The sequence below is a fragment of the Myxine glutinosa genome, chromosome 11 (assembly GCF_964187855.1).
Source record: "Myxine glutinosa chromosome 11, kmMyxGlut1.1, whole genome shotgun sequence".
Lineage (NCBI taxonomy): Eukaryota > Metazoa > Chordata > Myxini > Myxiniformes > Myxinidae > Myxine > Myxine glutinosa.
Window position 1 is genome coordinate 20,865,923 of NC_136271.1, and position 17,777 is coordinate 20,883,699.

At 51.4% G+C, this 17,777-nt stretch overlaps 1 protein-coding gene and 1 long non-coding RNA gene across 2 annotated transcripts in view; one reads left to right on the forward strand and one right to left on the reverse strand.

Moving 5' to 3' along the window:
* Positions 1-629, forward strand: part of LOC144894242 (uncharacterized) — a 939,403-nt gene extending 938,774 nt beyond the window's left edge. The window contains exon 2 of the long non-coding RNA XR_013624918.1: positions 442-629. This is a non-coding gene — a long non-coding RNA (uncharacterized LOC144894242). The remainder of the gene's footprint in view (positions 1-441) is intronic.
* LOC137436468 (phosphofurin acidic cluster sorting protein 2) overlaps positions 1-17,777 on the reverse strand; it is a 172,681-nt gene that overhangs the window by 80,456 nt on the left and 74,448 nt on the right. The gene's annotated exons all lie outside the window — the stretch shown is intronic.

Here is a 17,777-nt window from a genome sequence, read left to right on the forward strand (position 1 = left end):
AACCAACAACTATAACTACAACAACAGAGGAGATGGGGGGCGGCGCGGGGGAGGATGCGTCCTCACACCGGCTCGATTAGCGCCATTGACCACGCGCTCCACGGGGTTACCACGGAGGGGCTGGCTGTCAGCTCCTCCTCAAGGGCGGAGCCTGGTAACCCCCCGCACCCAATCAGAAGGGCGGACCGATTCCATCTGGGGCGGCGCTAGCGAGCCGAGGGCGTGTCACTCCCCGCCGGATATACGTGGCGACTTACCGGAAGTGAAGGGAGATGCGCCCCCAGCTGGAGAAAGAAGGACCTGCGAGCGCTGAAACAGATGCGCCTGAGTTTGGAGAGGCCTGAGAAAGACCCGCCTGAGAAAGAACGTCACCTCTGAGCGCTGCGACGAGACCTCCCCGCATCTCTGGACCGAACCGTGTTGATCCTGCCCCGAGCCCAGGTGCACCTGGAGCCATCGCTACCTTTCCTTGCCTTGCCATCAACCCCCGTGTGAGTCAGCCGTTGTCCCGTTTACCTGTGGTCTGTCGGGGATAAGATAAGCCTGCGTCTAAGTGCCCATCTTTTCTGTGCTTTACCTCTAGCCCCTGTAATCTAACCTTTCCGTACGAATACAATTGAGAATCGAAACATTGGTGTCTGTCATTATAACCCAGCCGGGTGTCTTCTTTTTCTTATTGAGCCAGCGTAACGCGACTTCGTCAACGTCGAGTATAATCGGGTAATTTGTGCGGACACGACGGCCATTCCGCTCGGCCCACTTTAACATCAAAGTCGTGTCTGTAACAATTGGTGTCGAGGAGTGAGATTCGGACCCGGGACTAAATTAGTTAGGCCCAAATTTTGGGAGGGAAAATCGATTCGGAGCGCGTACTGCGCTCGACAAAATCGAGCCGGAGCGCGGTCCCGCGGTTACTGCGCTCGCCGAAATTATAACGAAAAAAAAAAAAAAAATTTGGATTTGTTTTACGAAACTCGAATTTTGCAAGTCGCGCTATGGCGGATCAAGACGGCTGGGGTCCGGTAGCGGAGAGTGAAGCAGGGTCGGTCCAGGACCAAATTGAGGGACATGAGGGACATGAGGAGAGCGAAACAGCGAGGGTAGCAGGCACGCAAAATGGCGCCTCGCAAGAGCGCGCGGTAGCCGAGCCCGCTGTATCAACGGGCTTTAACATGCAGCCGATTGACATACAGGCCCTCATTGCGCAGCTACAGGCAGCTGTACAGATGAGTATGGGGAGCCAAATTGAGCGATTGGGTGAGCGATTGGAGGGCCAAATGGGGGTAATGGGGAACCGGATGGATGCTCAGAGTGAGCAAATGAGGGTTGATAGTGGGCGATTAGAGGGCCAAATGGGGGTAATGAGGGACGAAGCGAGGGGTACCGGTGAGGGATTAGAAAAGAAATTTGAGGGGTTAGACAACGGGATAAAAGAGGTGAAACATGGGTTAACGGGGGTAGAAAATAGAATGGCTGCCCAGGAGAATCAGATAGAGGGAGTGAAAAATGGGTTAGAGGGGTTAGAAAACAGTATGGAAGGCAAATTGAGGGACATGAGGGACCAAGCGGAAAGGGAAGTTAAACAAATGGAGCAGCAGATAGAGGGGGTCAGAATGGGGGTAGAAACCAAACTGGATGCTCACAGGGAGGAAATGGAGCAGATGAGGGTGGCATCTGGGCAGGAGATGCAAGTGATGGGAGAGGAGATCAGAAGAGGAGTGAGTGAGGAGGTCGGAGGAGTGCGCGAGGAGGTGAGGCACTGTAAGGAGCGCATGGAGAAGGAGGTGAGAAAGGGGACTGTAAAATTGCAAGGGGGTATAGAGGAGTTGACGCTGGGAGTAGAACAACTGACAGTGGGACAAAAGGAGTTGGGGGAACAGGTAAAGAAGAACACAGCGGTAATAGAGGGGTTAAAATCGACGCAGAAGGAGATGAAAAAGGACGTAGGGGTAATTAAAAAAGAGTGTCAGACGGTACATGAGGACTTGACGAAAAAAATGAACAAAGTGGTAGAGGTGATGGAGGTTAAAGAGCGGGAGGTGCGGGAGCACATAGAAAAAAATAAAGTGGAGTTAGAGGAAGAACTTAAAGGGGCGCACGAGGAGATGAAGGAGGTGAAGCAGAAATTAGAAGAAGTGGAAGAGGGGGTGAGCGAAATTAAAAAGCGACGGAGAGAGGATAAGAAAGAGATAAAAGAGGAGGTAAAAGAATTGGTCCAAAGTCTGTGTTCGGATCGTGATGATGTGCTCATTAACCGGATGAGGGATTCGCAGGTGATGGAGGAGAAGCGGAGAGAAAGAGGACCCGGTGTAAGTGGTGACCAATATGGTCGTGCGTATGATGCGCCAGGTGATTTAATAAGCTTGGGGGTCGAGATAGACCCGGATGTTCGTGAGAGGCCAAGAGTGAGGTGTATGGCTGGTCCGGAGGGTATGGAACGAGAGGTGCGAGGTGTGGGTGAGCAAGGTTGTGGTGGTATGGAATGGGTAGCGGGTTGCGGAGGTGTGACCCATGCATCGACACCAACAGGGGTAGTTGTTGGAGGGACCGGGGAGGCACGAGAGCCCCTTGGGGGTAGTGTACTGTGGGGGCCCGGCCGGTTCGGCCCCGCGCTGACCCCGCAAGGGGCGACGCACGGGGTCCGGCAGGCGGGCAACGACTCACATACGAGGTGGTCCCACAAGGTCCCACTCGCGCCGTATGACGGCAAGAGTGATCTACGCGCGTACCTGGCGCAGTTCGACTGTGTGTGTAAGGGCAACGGTTGGGGTGAGGACGAAGGTGGAGTACACCTGGTGGCCGCATTGCGCGGCGCGGCGGCGGAGGTGCTGACGGCATTACCAGCGGGTGCTCTCACCCTGCCAGCCCTCCGCGACGCCCTAATTAATCGATTCGGCATAGAACAGCAGAGCGAGCTTGTTAAAGCTCAGCTCGCGCTGCGAAAACGCAAGCCCCAGGAAGCCATCGGGGAACTTGCCCACGACATTCGCCGCGCAGTGGGGATCGCACATGCTAGCATGGCAGCGGATTCCCGGGAAAGCCTGGCGCTGGACCATTTTATCCAGGCCCTCCCGGATATTGAGCTCCGGCAACAGCTCGCCATGTGGCGCCCGCAGACTCTGAGCCAGGCGGCTGACGCTGCGGCCCGTTGGGAAGCAGCGAGGCCCCTGGCCCGAGTGGGCGAGCGTCTCGCAATGGCGGTCCGCCAGGTGGGACCCCCGATGGAGGGCGGACCCCTTAGGGGACCCGCCCCCGACGTGGGTCCTGACCTGGCGGGCATGGTCCGGAGGCTGGTGGACCAGCGCCTGGCGGGACCTGGACCATGGCAGGCGGCCCCGGAGGTGGCCCGCGGTGGACCACGAGCGGGTAATCCAATTCGGACCTACAGGGGGGGGAATTTGGAATTCCGGAGGCAAGCACCTTATCAGGTGAGGTGCTATACTTGCAACCGTCCGGGTCACCTGGCGCGGCACTGTCGAGCCATGCGCCGGGATGATCCCCGGCGGTTGAGGTCCTCAACTCCGCCCAGGGGGGAGCGGGTTAGCCGACCCCAGACACCCCCCCGCCAGACCCCGGGAAACTAGAAGGTGTCGGGCACGTAGGGCGGTGTTCGGCAACAGAGGATGGAGGAGAGCCCTCATTGACGCGACAGGTCATTTATTGTGGCCAAATTGGAACCGGTAGCCTGACAATTAGATGCAAAATTGCCGGCGTGGGGGTAGACGCCGTAGTGGACACAGGAGCTAGCGCCACGATCATCAGCCCTGTGGTCCTTGATTCGAGCGCAGGTGGCTGGGATAAGATCCAGCGCCTGCAAAATTATAGTTTGCAGCTTGCTACCGGGGTAACGGCCCCGATCATAGGGCGTGGTTCTGTGACCCTCAAGTTAGGGTCGGTAAGGAGGGAGATAGATGTTTGGGTGGCGGAGGTGTGCGACCCATGTTTAATAGGGTTGGACCTGTTGACTGCCAGCGGTTGTAAAATCGACTTGTGCCGGGGGATCCTGCAGGTGGGAGTAGAAGAGCTGCCGTTAGGGGGAGTGAGCACGGCCGAGAGAGCGGAGCTGGAGGCTTCCGAGGCCGTGACCATCCCCCCCAGGGCCGAGGCGATAGTGCCGGCCCAGTGGGCAGCTCGCCCAACATGGCAGGAGTCCTGCGGCCTGGTCGAACCGGTGGCAGCGCAGTCCATACCGGGTTTAATCGTGGGCCGCACCCTTGTAAAAACGGACGGGCCGGTAGTGGCCGTCCGAGTAGTAAATGTGAGTACAGAACCACGCACTATAGTAAGGGGCACGAGGGTAGCTGGCTGCACCCCAGTTGAGGAAGTCGCGACAGTGAGGGGCGAGAACGTCCAGCCGAGCCGACCCCGGGGGGAGCCTTCAATAACAAGTAGGAATTGGCCCGATCCCATTTGCGAGATGGTAAATCGTAGTAGCGTAGAGTTGGGAGGTACCCAGAGGGAGGCCTTACACAAACTGGTTGGGTCCCATTTGGACCTCTTCTCCCTGTCCACCGAGGATATTGGACGTACGGGCCTGGTGAAACATCAGATCCACACCGGTGAGGCCCGGCCTATTCGTCAGGCCGCCCGACGGCTCCCTTGGAGCAAGAGGGCGGAAGCTGACGAGCAGGTTGCAAAAATGCTCGACGCAGGTGTGATCGAGCCCTCGGGAAGTCCTTGGATGTCACCTGTTGTGCTGGTCAAAAAGAAGGATGGGACCACGCGGTTCTGCGTGGACTATCGCCAGCTAAACAACGTGACACTCAAGGACTCATATCCCCTGCCAAGGATTGATGACACCCTCGATGCCGTTGCGGGCTCAAATTGGTTCACAACTTTGGACCTCAAGAGTGGGTATTGGCAGGTGGAGATGGATAGGGCAGGGAAGGAGAAAACGGCATTTTCCACAGGTAAGGGACTGTATCAGTTTACTGTGATGCCGTTTGGTTTGTGTAACGCCCCCGCCACCTTTGAAAGATTGATGGAGCATGTACTAGGCGGCATGCCATGGCAATCATGCCTGGTGTACCTGGATGACGTCCTGGTACATGCCCAAACGTTCCCCCAGGCAGTAGCTAATTTGGACCAGGTGTTCGGGTGCCTCAGACAGGCGGGGTTGAAGCTGAACCCGAGTAAGTGCACTTTGTTTGCAAGAGAGGTGGCCTATCTAGGTCACGTGATCGGCCGCGAGGGGGTAAAAACGGACCCAGACAAAATTAAAGCGGTAGAGGAGTGGCCCGCACCACGTACCATCAAAGAGGTGCGGGGATTTTTGGGACTCTGCTCCTACTACCGGCGCTTTGTGGCGAAATTTGCGGAGTTGGCCCGTCCCCTCCACCGGCTTACGGAGAAGGGGACGCGATTTAATTGGACACGGGAGTGCCACGAGGCCTTCCAAAAATTGAAGGGGTGTCTGACATCCGCACCCCTTCTAGCTTACCCCACTAGCGACGGGGCATTTACCCTGGACACGGATGCGAGCCAGGAAGGATTGGGCGCAGTTTTGTCTCAGACACAGGAGGGCGTGGAGAGAGTGATTGGTTACTATAGTCGGGCCTTAAGTAGGCCCGAGCGAAATTATTGTGTCACTCGCAAAGAGTTATTGGCGATGCTGGCTGCCATGAACCATTTCCACCCGTACTTGTACGGGCGGAAATTTTTGGTTAGAACTGACCATTCCTCCTTGCAATGGCTCCTTCGGTTCAAGGAACCGGAGGGCCAAATTGCAAGGTGGTTGGAAAAGTTGCAGCAGTACGATTTTGATGTGGCCCATAGGGCCGGGAAGGCCCATGGTAATGCGGACGCACTCTCTCGGCGTCCTTGTCTGGGGGAAAACTGTAAATTTTGTGCGAGACACGAGGAGAGGGAGCAATTGGGCGATTCCGCCCCGATTCTCGTCGTCCGGGCAACCCGGGTGAGAGGGCCAATTTTGCCACTAACCGCAGATGAGGAATTCGGAACTTTGGCATGGAGCACGGCCCAGCAGGAGGATCCTGTCCTGGGGCCAGTGTTCAATTGGGTCAAATTGGGGCAAAGACCAAAGGGGGAAGAGGTCACCCCCCTCGGGGCGCAGACAAAGGCATATTGGGCTCAGTGGCAGACCCTGGAATTGAAAGGCAACATCTTGTATCGCAAGTGGGTGGAGGTTCCCTCTGATAGAACTTCCTGGCTGGTGATAGTCCCTGACAAATTCAAGAACGTCATATTGCAACAGGTGCATGGTACCCGCTCCGGCGGCCATTTGGGCAGGACAAAGACAATATCTCGGGTCCGCCGGAGGTTCTATTGGGTGAATATGGGGCGCGACATACAGGACTGGTGTCGGAGATGCGACGCCTGTACTGCCAAAAAGGGACCAGCACGGAGGATGAGGGCCCCCCTTCAATTACACCAGGTGGGGGCCCCCCTAGAGCGGGTGGCCATGGATATCCTAGGCCCACTACCCCGCACCCGCCTAGGTAACAAGTACATCCTCGTTGTGATGGACTACTTCACCAAGTGGCCAGAGGCCTACGCCCTCCCCAACCAAGAAGCCGGGGTGGTAGCGCAGGCCTTAGTGGAAGGATTTGTGTGCCGGCATGGGATTCCACAGGAGTTGCACACCGACCAGGGACGAAATTTTGAGAGCAAATTGCTAAAAGATGTGTGCAGTCTCCTGTCAATTCGGAAAACCAGGACAACGCCTTTAAGACCTCAATCTGACGGGATGGTGGAAAGATTCAACCGAACTTTAATCCAACAACTGGCACTGTTCACCACCACCCGTCAGGATGACTGGGACGAACATCTCCCTTATTTGCTTATGGCCTACCGAACCAGCCAGCACGGGGCCACCGCATGCAGTCCAGCGTTGCTTATGTATGGGTGGGAGTTACGGGCTCCCGCCGACTTGCTATGCGGTCCTGTGCCAGACACAGTGGTTAACCCGCCGAGGGAGGGGTACGCACGTCACCTAGAGGAAGGCATGGAGCTAGTCCATGCCTTCGCCCGCCGCCAACTCCATCTGGCGGGGGAAAAGATGAAGCGCAGGTACGACGACCGGAGCCAGGGGAGTCAATACGCTCCGGGGATGAAGATTTGGTTCTTTAATCCCCGGAGGCGGAAGGGAAGGTGCCCAAAACTCACCTCCCCCTGGCAAGGCCCAGGAGTCGTCCTGTCGCAAATCTGTGACGTGGTCTTTAAGATCAAAATGGGGCCACGAGCCCTCCCTCGGATCGTCCACGCCGACCGGATAAGACCTTACACCGGCGAGCAGGCGCCCCCGTGGATTGCCTCGGCTTTAGATGCCGAGGCGGGACCCAGTACCTCTGAATAAGGGGGGCTTATTAGTGCCAGAGGACTGGGGGATTGAGGAGCGATAGGCCCGGTGGGTAAGGGTGGCATCCCTGCCACCTTTCCCATATGGGGGCAAATGCGCAATAGCTTATGGGGTGTATGGCAGTGAAAACTAGCCCGGGTGGGTTAGGATATGGTGTGTAGGGATCTAGCGAGGATTGACATTAGGTGACGTTAAGTTTAGTTAGTGACTGATACCTGTAGTAGGGACGCAGGTAGATTAGTGTGGATGATAATGACGAGGGAGCGCAATAGTTTAAAGGGACGACTGGGAAGCGCAAGTTTCAGAAGGGAGTAGTTAGCTGAGATGATGCCGTGTTTGTGAGAATTGAACAGGTGTGATTGCACAGGTGTGCAACTGGACAGGTGTGTGGAGCAGTGTATGAGTAGTGAGTGTGTGGATCAGCGCGAATGCGCTTGGGGAGAGAAGGGTGCAGGTGGCACCAGGTGTGAGAGCACAGGTGTGCAGGTACAGGTGTGTGGAGAGAGTTGGAGTGAGTGGTACGGAGTGGTGTGCATGGTGCGAAGGTGTGGATGGGGGAAGATTGGACCCCTTTCACGAGTACCCGGGGCGGGTAGTGTAAGTGTTAGGTAGAGGGTGCAGGTAAATTGTGGTTGGATATTGGCATTTGTGGTGCGGTTGCAGAATGGTATTGTGGATGGGTGCATTAGTGTTGTGGAAATGGCTGGGCGTGTAGCCTGTTAGTGTGTGTAGTTGGTTGGGCACTCCACCACTGTGAGGATGTCGGCCAGGTGAGGCCGCAGGTGGGCTCTGGGAGCCGGGAGAGTTGTGGATGGGGCCCGAGGATCCGGAGGATGGACCCGGGTAGCCCAGTGCCAGAGAGGGCACCGAGTGGGGAGAGAGCCAGAGGGCCTTCCCCAGGTAGTTAGGTTAGGGTGAGGAGCAGGTAAGCTCGGAGGCAACTGCAGTGGTGGAGGTGTGCAGGTGGGTAGACCCGCTGGGAGAGGTACACGCCACAGCCCAGAAATTGTGCGAGGGCACCGGGAGATGAATCGGGGGAGTGAGACCCCAAATTGAAAAGCACCACAGTTTGGCCAATGGGAATTGGTTTTTAGAACCCATAGTGTAAGAGGGCCAATGGTTTGGCCGGAGAAAGACCCCGGGTAGTGTAAAGTTGTTAAAGTCATTTAGGAAATAGTTAGGATTGATGAACCTGTCGCACCATACGCACCCACTCACCTGTGGTGATGATGATGACTCCACACCTGTGTTTTCTTTGTTCTGTGTGCAGGAAGCAAGGACTGCTGTTGGATTTGTGAGACGCATCACGACGTGGATGAGACATTGGGGTGATTCCATCTCTCCCTCCCTAGGAGGGACTGATGATGAATTGGAGATGGCAAATTTTGATGAGAGTTGAAAATGGCAAATTTGATTGGTTAGGAGGGAGAGAAGACGAATTTGGTTTATGGGAGGAACGGGGAAGACAGTAGGGATGTTTGTCGATTTGTAAAGTAGATGTTTATGGGTAGTGTTGTGTTGTGTGGATACAGTAAGGGGTAAGGGAGGGGCCATGTAGGTTACCTGGTGGGGGGGGGGGGGGCGTACGATAGGAACGTACCTGTCTCACCTGGTTCCCATGTGCCCCTAGTGTGCATTACCTTGTATTGCGTGCACTTTTGCGCCCTTACCACCTTACTCACTTGTCTGCTTCTTTTGTCTCCCACCTCCGAGGATCTGGCTTTGGGGTAGAGAGAGAGGAGAGAGAGGTGCTGGCTGCGCAGTTGTGGGCCTGCACTTTCGCTGTTTGCTGCCGGGATCGATACACCATATGGACCGCAATGTTTGTGGCCACCCACAATGGACCGCAGTTCGGTTGCGGCCAAGCACCACCCGGGGATGGACCTATGGGTCAACGTGGCACCTATGCCATACAGGTGAACCACTTTTAGTTAACACCAAGTGCACCACAAGAAGAGCAAGAGACACCTGCAGGGTTAGGGGTTGTCGAATTTATTTTTATTCCAATGATCAATGGTGACTGCACCGATTGGTGGTGGGGTGGTGCTGTTGATGCTCGGGAAGGGTGCTCTGCACGTTATTAAAGGCCGTCGGCCACAGAGCACTCGTGGGTTGGTGTATCGATGTTGGCAAGCGCGCTCTCTCTATGCATAACATCTGCATGTGTTCCTCCAAAAACAGGTCCTGGATCGTAGTGTAAATATCAGCGTCGTCTTGTGTAAATAATGCTCCCTACCGGCTGTATGTTTAGTTTGAGGATTCTTTCCGGATTCGGTTATCCTGTGGGTGTGTTTCTGTGAGGAGAAGGGTGCAACGTCGCAGGGGGACATATTTACTCATTCGTGAATATCTGTAAAACTGTCGCACTCAGGGTAGAGTTAATAGTAGAGGGAACTACATTGCGTGCCACACTAAAGTAGGTAAAAATTTATCGGGTCGGGACGCCCCGAGGGTAGAGAAGGGTGCAATGTTGCGAATATGGAATTTGGCCTCCATATCCGCTTGTAAATATTCCCCTATTTCCCCAATACTCCCCAACTATCCCCAATCCCCCATTCCCTAGTCCCATTGTCTGTAAACAACAATCAGTAGAGCCGACCTTCCCCTTTTTCCCCCATTAAATGTCGTGCCCAGGCCCCACCGCAACACACGTAGACAACTATAGGACGTCTTCCTAGTTATTCTTAATCTATGTCAGTTAAGGACTCGTTTCCATTAATTCTGACTCTTCGTTGCACCAGAATGTGATTATATGGCATCAGTAGTGAGTTTAGGACCTTTTCCATACCTCCTCCCATCTTTTTCCCCAAACAACAACAACAACTTCGACAACCAACAACTATAACTACAACAACAGAGGAGATGGGGGGCGGCGCGGCGGCGCGGGGGAGGATGCGTCCTCACACCGGCTCGATTAGCGCCATTGACCACGCGCTCCACGGGGTTACCACGGAGGGGCTGGCTGTCAGCTCCTCCTCAAGGGCGGAGCCTGGTAACCCCCCGCACCCAATCAGAAGGGCGGACCGATTCCATCTGGGGCGGCGCTAGCGAGCCGAGGGCGTGTCACTCCCCGCCGGATATACGTGGCGACTTACCGGAAGTGAAGGGAGATGCGCCCCCAGCTGGAGAAAGAAGGACCTGCGAGCGCTGAAACAGATGCGCCTGAGTTTGGAGAGGCCTGAGAAAGACCCGCCTGAGAAAGAACGTCACCTCTGAGCGCTGCGACGAGACCTCCCCGCATCTCTGGACCGAACCGTGTTGATCCTGCCCCGAGCCCAGGTGCACCTGGAGCCATCGCTACCTTTCCTTGCCTTGCCATCAACCCCCGTGTGAGTCAGCCGTTGTCCCGTTTACCTGTGGTCTGTCGGGGATAAGATAAGCCTGCGTCTAAGTGCCCATCTTTTCTGTGCTTTACCTCTAGCCCCTGTAATCTAACCTTTCCGTACGAATACAATTGAGAATCGAAACATTGGTGTCTGTCATTATAACCCAGCCGGGTGTCTTCTTTTTCTTATTGAGCCAGCGTAACGCGACTTCGTCAACGTCGAGTATAATCGGGTAATTTGTGCGGACACGACGGCCATTCCGCTCGGCCCACTTTAACATCAAAGTCGTGTCTGTAACAATATATATATATATATATATATATATATATATATATATATATATATATATATATATATATATATATATATATATATATATATATACACAATATATATATATATATATATATATATATATATACAATATATATATATATATATATATATATATATATATATATATATATATATATATGTGTGTGTGTGTGTGTGTGTGTGTGTGTGTAATATTTATGTAATATTACAGTTAAACACTCTTATAATCACTTACGCTTACTTACTTTTAGCTCTTACACAAGCCTCGATCTTGTATACAAAACAAACAAAAAAAAAACACTTGTAATAACCCCTCCCCAACCCCCCTTCCCCAAGGGGTGTTTCCTCCTTGAACAAATGCCATGTTCACGTGTATAAATAGCTTATCGTGGTTTTTTTGTGGGAGCAACTGCCTATACCAGAGGTAAATATATTATAAAGCACAAACACGTATGATTATCTTTTTAAACAGTTGCTAATGCTGTTGAAGACTAAACTGAAAGAAATTTGGAGGAATCCCGACCAATCTATGCTTATCACGTTGATGATCGCACCTGATCGTAGATCTACTGCAGTCTATATAACCCAAAAGGGTTAATAACATGACCCTTGCTGCCACGTTCGTGGCGTTTTTCCAAGGCCGCTTCTAAAAACGAAAGTAACAACAATTAAAAATAACTTATGATAACTGCAGTAATAACAAAATAATAGTAACTTCTAATAACAAAAGTAATAATGATAATAGCATAACAATAATGTTATTACACAACAATATTCACCCTCCACACGGGGTTTTGTGACTTGCGATATTGCCCCACCCAGATGTCACAGTTGCTATCGTCTCTCTCACCACTGCTCGTCATCAAACTTTGTCGGCATAATTAACAATGTCTTACAATACTGCTTACAGCATCTAAATTTACTTCCAACTTTGATCTGTTCAGCCCAGTCGAAAGAAAACTTTTGTCAAGGATTGATCTGACAGTTGACGTCACAGCATTCCAGTGGGCAGTGCTTCAACTTCAAGTGTCACAGGATTGTTGTATACCGCTCCTTTCATATTCCATCTCCAGACGCTGCGTGACATCGCTGGGCACCGAAAGGGGGCATGGCGATGATGCGCGCTGAAAGGGGGAACTCAGTTTTCACTCCATTTGTTTTCTTGTTACCCACGCCAGCGGAGAGGGTATTGCATTTGAGTCCGTTTGTCTGTCTGTGTCTCTCTGTCCGCACAGAATAAGTATGATTTTCTCTGCAACCGTTGGTCCGATTGACAGGAAATTTTCACCATAGGTGCAACTCCACCTGTAGAATTTTTTTAATGATACTTATGACGTCATAGGTCACATGGTAGGGCCGCCATCTTGGAAAAACTGAAAAACTTTGCACCTCTATATCGCCGAAAGCGCTGCATATAAAAAATTGAGACATGGCTCATTGTAAAGAATTCTCCATGGGGAATAACATATTTTCATGATGATTATTGTAAAAACCAGAGTTACAACATTGTCTCAGATTGTGAGTTTAATTCTGAATCGATCTCTAGCAATACCTGTAAGAAAACCAACAAGCAACATATCAATATTAAGCATTCATAGGAATCAGTAATGGATTTGCAACTAGCACAAGCAAGCTTGGAACGAAGGAGTAATACGCACCATCTAAGTATGTACAACATTACACACGATAAATGTCACAGGAATGATCGTAGCGCTGTCTGTCTGAGTTCTTATAACTGCCACGCAGTGGACAGAAGCCGCATAACACCTGGGTTCAAACTTAGGCACAATTTCATTACATTCTCCCTGGCGTTAAAACTACACTACCCCGAGTGGCGGAAACCAAGCTAGCAAACCATAGCAGCATAGAAACATCAGTTAGGAGCAGCAGTTAGCAGTTCATGTCAGTCAGCCCAGGCCCCAGCCATAGCGATCGGGGCGGCGAATTTCTCTTCCGGCACGCGTCCAATAGGCGTCAGGAGCCTCAACCACGAGGCTGAATTCCCCCGCGTCGGAATAACCGCCTAACTCGGGTGACAGCGGTGGCTCCACAAAGCCATCGGCATCGGGCACGTGTGGTGGTGGGGATGACGGTGGATTCTCCATCGTCAGATTAACCGGGCCGAAGTCCGGCCCAACAGCATCCCCGCATGGGGCAAGATGGCGCACCGAGACTGTAGACTCATGTCCATTTGGCAGCAGCACTCGAGCGTGCTCACTGCTCAGGGTTGGCTTGGAGGATACGAACCTTGTCAACGAGACGAGGGGGTCATATTTACTCGAGCGACACGCGCGTTTGAGGAAAGCCGGTCCGGGCTCAGCAAGCCAGCCCGGCAAAGGACGGATACCGCCAGAACGACGCGAAAAACGAAACATACGGTCGTGGAGACTTTGATTAGTAGCGGTGCACAATAAAGTCCTGATCGAGCTTAGCGCCCTGGGTACCATCCAGGTCCATCGGTCCAGTCCTAGTCCGCGGGACTTGAGGCTCGGAGTAATGGCTTTCCATATAATGCCATTAAATCGTTCCACCTGTCCGTTCGCCTGTGGCCTATACGGAGTAGTATAGCTAGAAGCGATATTACGCTGGAGCAAGAAGGTTCTCACATCCTGGGACAAGAACACCGCTCCTCGATCGGTATACACATAGGCTGGATTCCCAAACATAGAAAACAAGTACTGCAGACACCGGATAACCATGGTAGCGGACATATCGCCACACGGGAAAGCAAAAGGAAATCTGGGGAACTCATCAACTATCGTGAGAAGATAACGAACACTACCCGAAGCCGGTATTCCTGGACAAGGCGGTAGACACGAAGGCGGCAGGGGTCCTTTGAAGTCCATTGCCAATCGCTCCCACGGCCGGGTAGCCTGGACCAGCGTACCCATCTGAGGGTTGTAGAAGCGAGGTTTGAGTTCAGCACAAACGGAACAAGTGCGACATAGCTGACGAATGTCCTCAATGGAGTAGGGCAAATTGCGACTGCGCACATAATGAGCTAAACGCGTCACGCCGGGATGGCACAATGTGTCTTGAAGAACGCGCAGGTCCTCAAAGGAGGCGAGACTTGCACACACCGCTGGCCGTGACATTAGTAGCTCTCGTCTTAATCGACACGGGTTCTACTGATAGCTATGTTTCTGAACGAGTCGTAAATCGACATAGCTATCACTAGAACCCGTGTCGATTAAGGCGTTTGCGTTCTGCCCCTCAATCATAATTGGAATAACAGCGTTGGACAGTCCAGGTGGCCCTGTAGTCATCGAGTCATCCAGAGGGGGCGCTCGAGCCACGCGCGTGGACCCAACGCCAGCTTGCGTCGATCATGAAGCCGAACGTGCCCCAGGCGATGAAAGGATCCCAGTCAAGGGCGTTCGAGACGCGCGAAGCTTGCACGGGGAGATGATCCCAGTCAAGGGCGTTCATGCCGAGCGTGGTGCCGATTGTCCCGTCGGCGAGTTGATCCTAGTCAAGGTCGTGCGAGCTGCGCGGGGCCCGTGCGGGGGGGGGGGGGGGGGGTGATCCCGCTCAAAGCCGCGCGAGGCACCGATTGTCTCTCGGGCGGAGAGAGAATCGCTGACAAAGTCGAGCGAGTTCGCCGGCCCCGTGACGAGCGACAAACCTTTGCAAAATGTCCTTTTCAAGAGCACGAATGACACGTCGCTTCTTTGGCCGGACAAACTGACCTTGCACGATTTCGGTTCCCGCAGAAAAAGCACTTGGCGTTACTTCCGGCTGATGGAGCGGCAGCGGCGGCGGCTGTCACACTCGGGCCGGGATCCTCGAGAGTGTCCGTTGTCCCCGATTCCGGCGGAGGTGCAGCATCCATTTGCTCCGCGATAGTAGCTCTCTCCGGTCGTGTCGCGCCGGTTAAACCCGCAGTGACGTACAGTCATTCGTACGCTTCCGCCTGTGCCTGTGCTTCTTGGTACACAAGCAATAATTTATGAGCTTTTTCCAGCATCAGATCCGTTTCTTCAAGCAATCTCTGTCGTATGATAAGTGAGTGAAGCCCAGAAACAAACGAATCTCTCATTAAATCGTCACATACTTGTTCATGTGTCCGTGTTTCTGTAGTACAGTCCTTTGCTAATCGGCGAAGTTCATGGACAAAGTGGTCGATGGTCTCCGATGGGTCTCGTCGCCAAGACGCGAGCAGATATAGAGTATAGACCATGCTCCGAGCCTTGATGTAGATCCGTCGCAATTCTTCCTCAGCGGCGGCGTATGTGCCGCACTGGGATATGTACGGGAAAACTATATGTGACACGCGGCAGTTCAGCACCGCGAGCCTGGTTGCATCCGTGAGACCCTCCTGGGCACCCAGGTATCTTTTCAGCAGACTTAGCCAATGCTGGAGCTGGGCAGACGCGTCCGGCGCCTGAGGATCCGCTCTGAAGATCGGAACTTGTATCAGCTTATGAGTCATGGCGTTCCCGTTCGAGACAAGAGAGGGATTCAGAATTAATTGTTGTAAAAACCAGAGTTACAACATTGTCTCAGATTGTGAGTTTAATTCTGAATCGATCTCTAGCAATACCTGTAAGAAAACCAACAAGCAACATATCAATATTCAGCATTCATAGGAATCAGTAATGGATTTGCAACTAGCACAAGCAAGCCTGGAACGATGGAGTAATACGCACCATCTAAGTATGCACAACATTACACACGATAAATGTCACAGGAATGATCGTAGCGCTGTCTGTCTGAGTTCTTATAACTGCCGCCCAGTGGACAGAAGCCGCATAACACCTGGGTTCAAACTTAGGCACAATTTCATTACAATGATGTCATAGGTGCCTCCATTATGACATCATAATTCAACAAGTACAAAACTTCATCCGATCAAGATTAAATTTCTTGAGTGTCATCGAAGGATAAATTGGTGGAGGGAAAAAAATGACGTCATCGGTCACGTGGTTCGGCCGCCATATTTGTTTTAACACAAAAGCCTTAAAAAACCACCAGTAAACACGTTCTGGTGAGGGTCTGCAATCTTTGATTGCTCTTCCTTGTCTTCTTTGTAAAATAGTTCAAAATGTCACAAGTCGGCCGATAATATAAAATTTTGAAAAAGTGTTTCTTTATAACAAAATAGTTAGGCATTAAATGAATGGTTTTTTGCATGCTTTTATCATTTATGTACACCTCCATGCAAGTTAACACACAATGTGTGCACATTCACTTGCACAAATACCTATACCACCCTCTCTGTTAACCCCACGTACTCCATGCCTCTCTAAATTTTAAATGACCCATTTTCAGAAAGTTGGTCCTGTTCACAGTGCATAGACACATACATGATATTTAGAGATATTGTATGTGAATATACAAATGAAAACTGAGCTTTTGGGTTCAATTTATTTTCAGATGTAAGAATACATGAAAACTATTCAAACACAGTTGACATTACATAGACATAAGTTCTATGTAACCATTGCATGCCATAGAAAGGCAACATGGCAATAATGCAAGGGATCAGACGCAACATATACATGTACAGTGAGACAACAAATGATTAAACTTGTTCAATGCTGTTGAAACAACCATCCTGGTCACTAGGCTGTCTCTGCATGCGCATGCAGCAGTACATGAAAGCTTTGCTTTCCGACGTTTGCAGTGCATGTTTCGGCATCTTGTCTGACAAGACCCTAATACAAGTTCAAGGCAGGCTTCTGTAATTGGATTAAAGGTCATTAGAACAGGTTGTAATCCTGCATGTCCTCTTTTCCACCCCATCTCAGTAACAGTAGGAAGATGTGGAACTGGTCAATGAGCATTCTTCCATATTATGCATTGGCAATGCACATGCTGTAGGTGGAAGGTAAGGGCATTGCTTGGAGGTGGAAACATTTCTGGTTTGCAAGAATTTTCAAACATTATACGACACACTATCAACCGACTGTACATTGTCGACCCCATACATTTTGCAAACAAATGCTTCTGTTGACTTGAGCTTCGTCGGGGTCAGGATTCCACTCTGACATAACAAAGAAGGTGGTGATGAAGCAGAAATATTTCCCAGGCTGATCGCTTGGTGTGACCACAGATGCAGGAAGTGGTATCACACCCTGTAAGAGCATGGAAAGGCAGCAGTGCTTCAGCAGAACTTGGTGGCAGCTCATCATACACTGGACCAATGGGTATGTACTTTCTCTTCTTGGCAGTTCCATTCATCATCCAGAGATTGTCACAATTCACATAAGTGAAATGGGACACTAATAGCAGAAGGACATCTGTGTCTCTTGCAGACACAAGTGTCAAAATATACATATATTCCAATCTATAGTTTTCACACTGCTGCAACACGATGTGGCCTGAACTGTTTTGCTGCAGTGTTGCTGTATCTTGTTCAGTTTGGTGAGAGTCCAGCAGTGATTCCACCTGATGAATGATATTTTTGTCTGTGAACAGAGATTAACAGTTTATGCCAGACCAGAAATGATGAACATTTAAAATGCAGCACCTGATCCAACCGATCAATGATTGTGCAGCTCTTGGAATCTCTTAACCTTTTTCTGTTTCCGGTGACTTTCAGAAGAGTTTCTATATGCCTTATGTACTGGCACTATAACCCATCATCGACTTTTTGACAAAAAGTCAGTCATATGCACAAATTCAAGACCAAGACCAATGGTCTTTTCAACCTAACTACAGGATCCATCACCAGCATCATTAACAGTCTAAAAAATGAAGAAACAAAAACAATAATTCGTGTTCAACCTTTCATTGTGCTTCACTGCCTTCAGCTAATAAGTTAGTAACTCACAGGTATTCAGCTGCTGATATTTGTAATAAAATGCATTCATTTA